The 8,470-nt window shown below is 36.8% G+C and overlaps 1 long non-coding RNA gene across 1 annotated transcript; it reads right to left on the bottom strand.

Moving 5' to 3' along the window:
- Positions 1–418: 418 nt before the first annotated feature.
- LOC138145669 (uncharacterized) lies at positions 419–5,330 on the bottom strand. Its single transcript, XR_011164283.1, has 2 exons — positions 5,096–5,330; positions 419–2,836 (listed from the first exon to the last, which is right to left on the bottom strand). It is a non-coding gene; the product is annotated as an uncharacterized lncRNA (long non-coding RNA).
- Positions 5,331–8,470: the final 3,140 nt, after the last annotated feature.

The following is an 8,470-nucleotide window of genomic DNA, read 5'->3' as shown; positions in this document are numbered from 1 at the left end:
ATATATATATATATATATATATATATATATATATATATATATATATAAAGGATGATTGAAAGTTATTCTGCAATCAAGAAGAAAGAAGACTTTCTGATAGAGTAGATTAAGATAATATGACCTAGGGGTGGGAGACCTTCATACTTTGTCTCTTGAATGATACCTTTATTTAAAACTATGTGGCCACTTTAGTAATAAGTTGTTATGTTATATCATTGTGAATGATGAACGTTGTTTTATGTGAAGGTTGTAATTTAGTTTACTGCTGAATAGAGAGTTCATAATACTAGGTAATCAGAATCTTAGAGGTATTCACAGCAGTAGTCCTCTGAAGAGTTGCTCTTGCTCAGATTTGCACACATGCATTCTACTGTGGCCAGTGCAGTTGGTGGGCTAGTGAGGAGTGAGAATAACAAATCGGGGGTATAATCAATAGTCTGTTTAATACAGGACAATTTCATACAGAACCAAAGATGCAAGTAGCTCACAGAATTTTTATGCCCCTGCAGGAGAATGTAGACACCCCAAAGAATGCTGACAATGTAGAAAGATCTTACATCAAAGGAATGCAAAGAATGTAGAAGGAGCCTCTCTTAATCCTGTTTACTATTTACCCTTGCTTAAGGTTAGTTTCTTATTAGGGTTTTATTCTAGGACCATATTCGGAGGCACAGAAACAGAGATAACCCTCCCTCTTGCTATCTGCCCAGTAACCTTTGCAGATTACTGTATAGGACAGGGGAATATACCTAGCAAGATCAAGGGATGCCAAAATGTTCCCTTTATAATACATCCTTTTGCTTGTCTGCCCTGTAGCCTTTCAGATAGTAATATAGGGAAGGGGAATATTTCATTAGCAAAGCCGAGAAACTTCTGAAAGTTTGCTACATCTCCCCCAACTTATAATTTCAAAAGCCTGTGGGAAGAATCATGCAATTGGACATTATATACCACTTGTTGAATGATACGAGAAAAACAATAAATAAGGATGGGTAAACAAGTACATAAAACCAGTAACACCACCCCTATTATTAATAATTCCTAGGAAGGTTATTATTTGCTGTATTTGTGCAGGTAATATTCCCTGAGCTCTCTTTATCCAATCAACAATTTTTTTTGCTTCCTAATTTGCTAGTAAAGATTGATGACTTTCTTGGTCCATGAGGTGAGCCAAATTCTCCAAATCATTTATGTCAAGGTATGTGTTATGGTCACCCCATAGGCCCTTAAGATGATTTGTAATTGGAGTTATATTATATTCTGATTCATAATATGGTTTGTTTACCATACATGTATATATAATCACATACTAACCTTTGTCTAACTTGCATTAATTCAATCTCCTCAGCTATGGCAATTAAATAATCTCTAACCTGATTTATTGCTTTAAAAAAGCTCTTGTTGATTTCTGATTGTAACAAAAATCCTCGTGAAACATTGACAGACAATTCATGTAAAAATTGAGCTTGCACTATCTGATATTGTACAGTACTAATGGATACAGACATAGAAACACTGATCAGTATAGTAGTAATTAAAGCAATTATCCCAACAACAATATAGAATATACAATACAACAATATAGAATATATCTTTTTTCGATTGGAAACCAATAATTGATTAATTTGAGCAATAGAATGATCAGCAGGAGAGTGAAACCAATGATCACTCTCTACAGGTATCATTACCATACTAGGTCTTTTAATAACAAATAGAAATTGCCCTAAAGAAGTATTATCATGACATTCAGAAACCTTACAATTAATACAGGTGACATTATAATGTTTATCAGTTTTAGTGATACTTACATTGCTATGATTTCCCCACATGAGTGCATACCTCCCTCCAAAATAAGCACTTATAAAGCTATGGTCAGTCTTGCTCAAATAGGTCCTATTAGGAACAAAAATAGCAAAAACCATTGTTATTGAGGCCCATGGCAAAGGGATGTTCCATATTTCCAGGTTTCCTCTCTGTGAGTATCCAAACCAATTTTGTTTTGGAAAACTGCCATCCCTATAATTGATGTTAGTGTCGTTGTGCCAGGAAATGTAGGTTTGCTCTTCTACCTTGTGGCAAACAGGTAAGTCAATCCTACAGTTCAAAGATGGGGGATATGCTTAACCCTAAGATGAGTCCCAATTCATCTCGGTCTGGACACAGCATCTGATGTTTACCCCACAATCCTGAACAATTAGAAAAAGTCACCAAAATCCCCATAGCATATGTTGTGATGTTCTCAAAGAGTACTAGGTCCTTAACTCTGAAAATTCCTTTAGCATAGCTGTTCCCATTCAGCTTTCCTTTAACTCCATGATTTTGCATAGATAGAATGTAGATTTGCAGGAATTGCAAGGGCCTGTTTGAGTCTGCCCCAAGGATGATACTCATAATGATACTTGATAATTTGTACTAAGCTACATAAGGACATATTAAAAGTAGAAAAGCACAAAGGTGGTTCATCAACTAACCCAGTAAAATTAAAATCAAGCACAGGATGGGTTACATTTACCTTTTGTATATCACAATCTTTGGCAATAAGGACAGACCCATTTCCTTCTAAAGTGATTTCTGGAAGAAACTCTCCCCACCCAACCATCTCCACCCAAGGCGGATGATCTAGGATTGCCCAGTATCTTGTAGAGGCAGAAATTGTACGCTGAGCAAAGATAGTAGTGAGCAGGATCACCATTCGCTTGCCCTCATTTAGGCTCTGACTCCTCCTCCGCTGCTGACCTCGTCTGGTTCTGGTTCAGGTGGGCTGAATGCCCTTTCTCTGCATTTGTTGACACAGTCCTTGTTCTCCTTTCTGCTATCCAGACTTCTTTGTTTTCATCTGTGGAGACACACAAATAACCTCGGTCTCGAACTATTACTCTGTTCAGGCCACACCATTGTCCCTTATCATTTTTCCACATCACCCTTTAAGTAACTGCAGCTGGCTCTGGCTGTTGTCTTTTAGGATTACTAATTGTGTTGTCAGTAACACTCTAGAATTTTTCTGCTGGTGTTTTATTTTCATGATCTAACGTGAAATAATTTATTACATATAGTGACAGCCCCAACATTAGTCTTGGGGTACCTGTACACCAAATTCCTCCTTTTAATTTTTGGATTGCAGTTTTAAGTGTGCGGTTTTTTCTTTCAACAATTGCCTGACCTGTGGAGTTGTAAGGAAGTCATGTAATATGGAAAATAGCCCATTTAAGACAGAATTCAGCAAAGCCTTTTGAGGTGTAAGCAGGGCCATTGTCAGTCTTTAATTGTTTTGGCACACCCGCAGCAGCAAAGCATGTAATAAGATGTTCTTGAACATGAGAGGTTATTTTCCCCAGGCATAACATTTGCCCATGTAAACCCTGAATATGTGTCCACAGTTACATGCATATATTTTAGTTTCCCAAAAACAGAATAAGTAACATCAGACTGCCAAATTTCATTGGATAACAGTCCACAGGGATTTACACCCTTGGGTATAGAGAGACTGCAAATAACACATGATGGGCAGCTTTTAACTATTTGCCTAGCTTGTTCTCTAGTGATATCAAAGGTCCTAGCTAGCATTCTAGCAGATTGATGAAATCTATGATGGGATTCCTTTGCTAATTCTAATGATCCCACAAGGATTTGATCAGCTATGTAATTACCTCTAAAAAGTGGTCCAGGAAGACCGTATGAGATAGGATATGCATAATGTAAAAGGGATGTGATCTGTTTTGTACAATGTCTTGTAAATCACAGAACAATGTGTATAACTGAGTTTTATTTCTACGTATATTGGCTGTTTCTATCTTTTGAGTTGCTTGGGCTGTATATTGAGAATCTGTAATAATATTAATAGACTGAGGAAATAAAGTAAGAGCAGATATTATAGCTGTGAGCTTGTTGTTTTGGGTGGAGTCATAAGGATTAGTGATGATTTTCATAACCTGTTTATCAGGCCAGTATACAGAAGCTCTGTAGTCTTTAGTGGCATCACTGAATACATTAAATTCTGAAACAGGTTGATCCTTACATACCTTAGTGATTATGAACTCATTGTTTATTAAGAATCTGAAAATGCCTTTTGGTGTATAATGGTGTATGGGGATAGCATAAATTAACAACAATTGCCAAGATTCTTGATTCTCAATCAATTGTTGGATTTTGTCAGGAGCATAAGGGAACTTTTATAATTTCAGGCAATTGAACACTTAGGCATAAACATCGTCTGATCATTTTCTTTATGAGCTGAGCCACCCCATCAGGGTAAGTCTGTAAAGAGTATTTTGGCTGTTTGCCTCCAATCATATGGTGTCAAAGCTGTGGCTGCTAAATTTTCCAATAATGACCCTGTATAAGGAGTTGTTGCCCCTTACTCCTGCACAGCTTTTTTTTTACCTCCTTAAGATCTTTTATATTCAATTTTTGTGATGTTCTATTGCCCTGGTCATCTACTATAACAGGGTATGTATGCCAACCACTTGAAGCCTTTAAATCCCATTACTCTTAATGACTATCCTTCCACTTTCATGAGTTTTTGAAAAGGTGTAAATAATTCTGAAACTACAGTGGGACAGTCATTAGGCTTCCCAGCTTTTTCTGTTCCCCATCCGGGATTATAGGGTGGAATTGGGCTGAGGTTAAGAGCTTTGGTATTTTCTAGGGGTCATTTCCCACAAATTCAGGGGGTGGATTCTCTTCCTGATCGCTGCCTTCACTCTCACCCATGACACTCAATATTTCTTTAAGACTTGTTTTGTCTGATAGGCATACTTTAATGACATTATAAATTGCAAATATGGAACCAGAGTCACTATCCTGTCCATTCTCCTTAAAGTAATTAACTCCCACTGTTTCCCAATCAGGTCCTCTGATCTCAGAGCCACTAGGGAAACATGGGGCTGTCTGATAGACTATTAAAAAATTTTTTTTCAGAATCTGTTTCTGAACTGAAATCCCTTTCTTACACACTATAAGTCGAAATATCCTCAGATCTTTTCCTTCACCTTTTAAACCCTTCACTAAGCTTCCTCCCATACTACGTCTCTGTGAGCTGTGATTATGAAAAATTGAGCAAGCCCACACGAATGCCCTTCTAGAGCATTCCCCTTACCTTGAAAGAAATCCATTGTCCTTCAGATTTCATGTGGGCCTGCTTCCTACTGGCAAATCCTGGGGGTCCATCGCTAGAGACCCAATCAGCAGTCCTGATGCACCACGTTATGGGCACCACTTACTGTGGCCAGCACAGTTGGTAGGCTAGGGAGCAGTGAGAATAACAAGACAGGGGTGTAATCAATAGTCTGTTTATTACAGGACCATTTCATACAGAGCCAAAGATGGAAGGAGCTCACAGAGTTTTTATGCTCCTGCAGGAGAATTTAGACACTACCAAAGAATGCAAACAATGTAGAAAGATCTTACATCAAAGGAATGCAAAGAATGTAGAAGGAGCCCTTAATCCTGTTTACTATTTACTCTTGCTTAAGGTTAGTTACTTATTAGGGTATTATTCTAGGACCATATCTGGAAGCATAAACAAAAAAGATTACATACCCTTTTGCTATCTGCCGGTTACCTTTGCAGATAACTGTATAGGATAGGGGAATATACCTAGTGAGGTCAAGGGACCCCAAAATGTTCCCTTGATAATACATCCTTTTGCTTGTCTGCCCTGTAGCTTTTCAGATAATAATATAGGGAAGGGGAACATTTCATTAGCAAAGCCAAGAAACTTCTGAAAGTTCACTACAACATTCAACAATGAGGGCAGCACAATAGCTCTGTAGACCTTTAGTTGGTAGTCATGTTTGCCTGGGTTCTGGATAATGGACTATTTTCTTATGCTTTCCCAGTCACCAATGGAGTGAATCAAAGTTGTGTGTTTGCTCCCACAATTTTTAGCATGGTGTTTTCAGCAATGTTGTCACATGATTTCAATGAGGATGAACACAGAATCAAGGTCAATTGCCATACTGATCGTTCAACTTGAAAAAGTTACAATCCAAGACCAAAGTAGAATCAGTGGTGGTGGATGATTTTCTTTTTGCAGATGTTTACAGTCTCTGAAACTAATATCCCCCCCAAAATATGCATCCATTACTGCTTGTGGTAATTTTGACCTAACAATTAACACTAAGAAAACACAGGTGACCCATCAGCCACCACCACACCATCCATATATGGAACCATCAGTTACAGGAAATGGAGAAGTTTTGAATGCTGTGGGTAAGTTCACTTATCTTGATAGTATACTTTCCAGTGATGTACACATTGATAATGACATGCACATTGCCAGAGCTAGTTTAGTATTGGAGAGGCTCCAAAGGAAAGTATGGAAGAGAAGAGGTATACATATTCATACATGTGTATTTGCATGTGCTAATAGATGTGTGTTTTCACTAGATGTAGGTAAATTCAATGAGAAACATTCCTCTACTGATACATATGGGCACTGGAAGGTTAATTATTTTATCCTTAGAGATTTTATTATTTTAGTGAGTTTTCTGTGACCCCAGGAAACTAAGTCACATATACGTGGTACCATAACTAGTATACATGAAAGGTGAGACTCATTTTTTAAGTTCTAAAGTGAGACCTATATACACCATGCCATAATGCCTCTCCAAATGTAAATATAAAATAGTAAATATTAATGGCATACAAATTTAAGTGCTATAACTGACTTTACAACTGAATTTGTGACTAAGAAAGAATAAACAAATTCAAATCCTACCTCAAGTACACATTGGATATATACCTCTAGTTAAGCCATTTAAACTCCTTGACTTATACAACTCTGAAATAATTTACATTTATTCATGTCGATTATTATTTGAGTATATGTTGACTGATGTAAATATTGTAAAAAAAAAAAGGCAGCAAAAATTGTATTGGGAGAAGAGGAAAGTGGAGGAAAATAGGGTATATTACATCACATGAAGAGGCACAAAAGACCTATCACTTTTGAGGGAAAGAAGGAAGGGAGGCAAGCATTGCTTGAACATTACTTTCCTTAGTTTTGACTCAAAGAGGGAAGAGCATACACACTCAAATGGGCATAGAAATCTATCTTACATATAAGAAGTATTAGGGAGAAAATGCAAGAAAAAAGAGGGTGACTGATAGAATGGAGGGTGGAATGACAGAACTGGTTGTCAGAAGCAAAATACTGGTGAGGAGGGACGTGGTGGAAGGAGTGAAACAAGTATAAAAAAGGGGGAGAATGATGAATTAAAATACATAGTAATCATAATTGTGAATGTGAATGACATGAACTCTCCCATAAAATGGAAGTGGATTGTTGAGTGAATTATAAACCAGAATCCTACAATATGTTGCTTACAAGAAACACATTTGAGGAATACACCCAAGGTAAAGGAAAAATCCTGGTGAAGAATAGATTATGGCTCAGGGGAAGTTAAAAAAGAAAATCAGGTGTAGCAATTTCATCTCAAATAAAGTAAAAGCAAAAATAGATCTAATTAAAAGAGATAAGGAAGGAAACTAAATTTTGCTAAAAAGTACCATAGACAATGAAGTAATGTTAATACTAAACATACATGCAGCAAGTGGTATAGCATCCAATTTTTAAAAAGAGAAGTTAAGTGAATTATAAGAAGAAATAGAGAATTCTATATTAGTAGGGGAATACAATCTCTGCTCTCAGAACTAGATAAATCTAACCATGAAATAAATAAGAAAGAAGTTAAGGAAGAACATAGAATTTTTTTTTAAAGTTAGATATGGTAGACCTCTGGAGAAAATTGAATGTGGATAGAAAGGAAAGTATCTTTTTATCAGGTACATGTCACCTGCACAAAAACTGACCATATATTAGGGCATATAAAATTTTACAATCATAATGAAACAATAATACAATACTTATGGAATGCAATCTAAGCTGTTTTTATTGCATCATGATATGAAAAATACACATTTACTATTTCACCCTTTTTCCATTAGATTGTGAGGTCTTTAGGAGGATGCAGTTTTCTTATTTACCTCTTTTAATTAGATTAGTTTTTGCTTTTTCTTTATCTGAGATGAAATTATTACCCCTGTTTTTCTTTACAGCCTTCTACCTTTACTCTGTATGTATCTCTCTGTATGTATTCATTATTTCAAATATGTTTATTGTAGACCACATATGGCAGGAATCTGGATTCAATCCATTCCACTATCGGCTATGAATCCCATTCACATTCACGATTATGATTATCAACTGTGTCTTTGTTTCCATCCCATTTCCCTCATGTATGCTTTTCTCTCTCCTTTCACCCTTTCCCTCCTCCTGAGTGTTTTGCTTCTGACCACAGTTTCCCTCAATCTGCCTTCCCTTTTATCAGCCAGCTCCCTTTATTTCCCCTACTACTTCTGTAATGCGAATGTAAATTTTAAAGATCTTCCCTGCCCCTAGGCTAAAGTGCACCAGAAGCCTGGGGAGGGAGGCTTGTTTTTCAGAAGATACTTTTTGATTGGCCAGTGG

Source organism: Petaurus breviceps, unplaced genomic scaffold, assembly GCF_028583685.1.
Source record: "Petaurus breviceps papuanus isolate PSGF00001 unplaced genomic scaffold, PetGlider_PUasm1.0 90743, whole genome shotgun sequence".
Classification (NCBI taxonomy): domain Eukaryota; kingdom Metazoa; phylum Chordata; class Mammalia; order Diprotodontia; family Petauridae; genus Petaurus; species Petaurus breviceps.
This window is presented reverse-complemented; position numbering and strand designations above follow the sequence as displayed.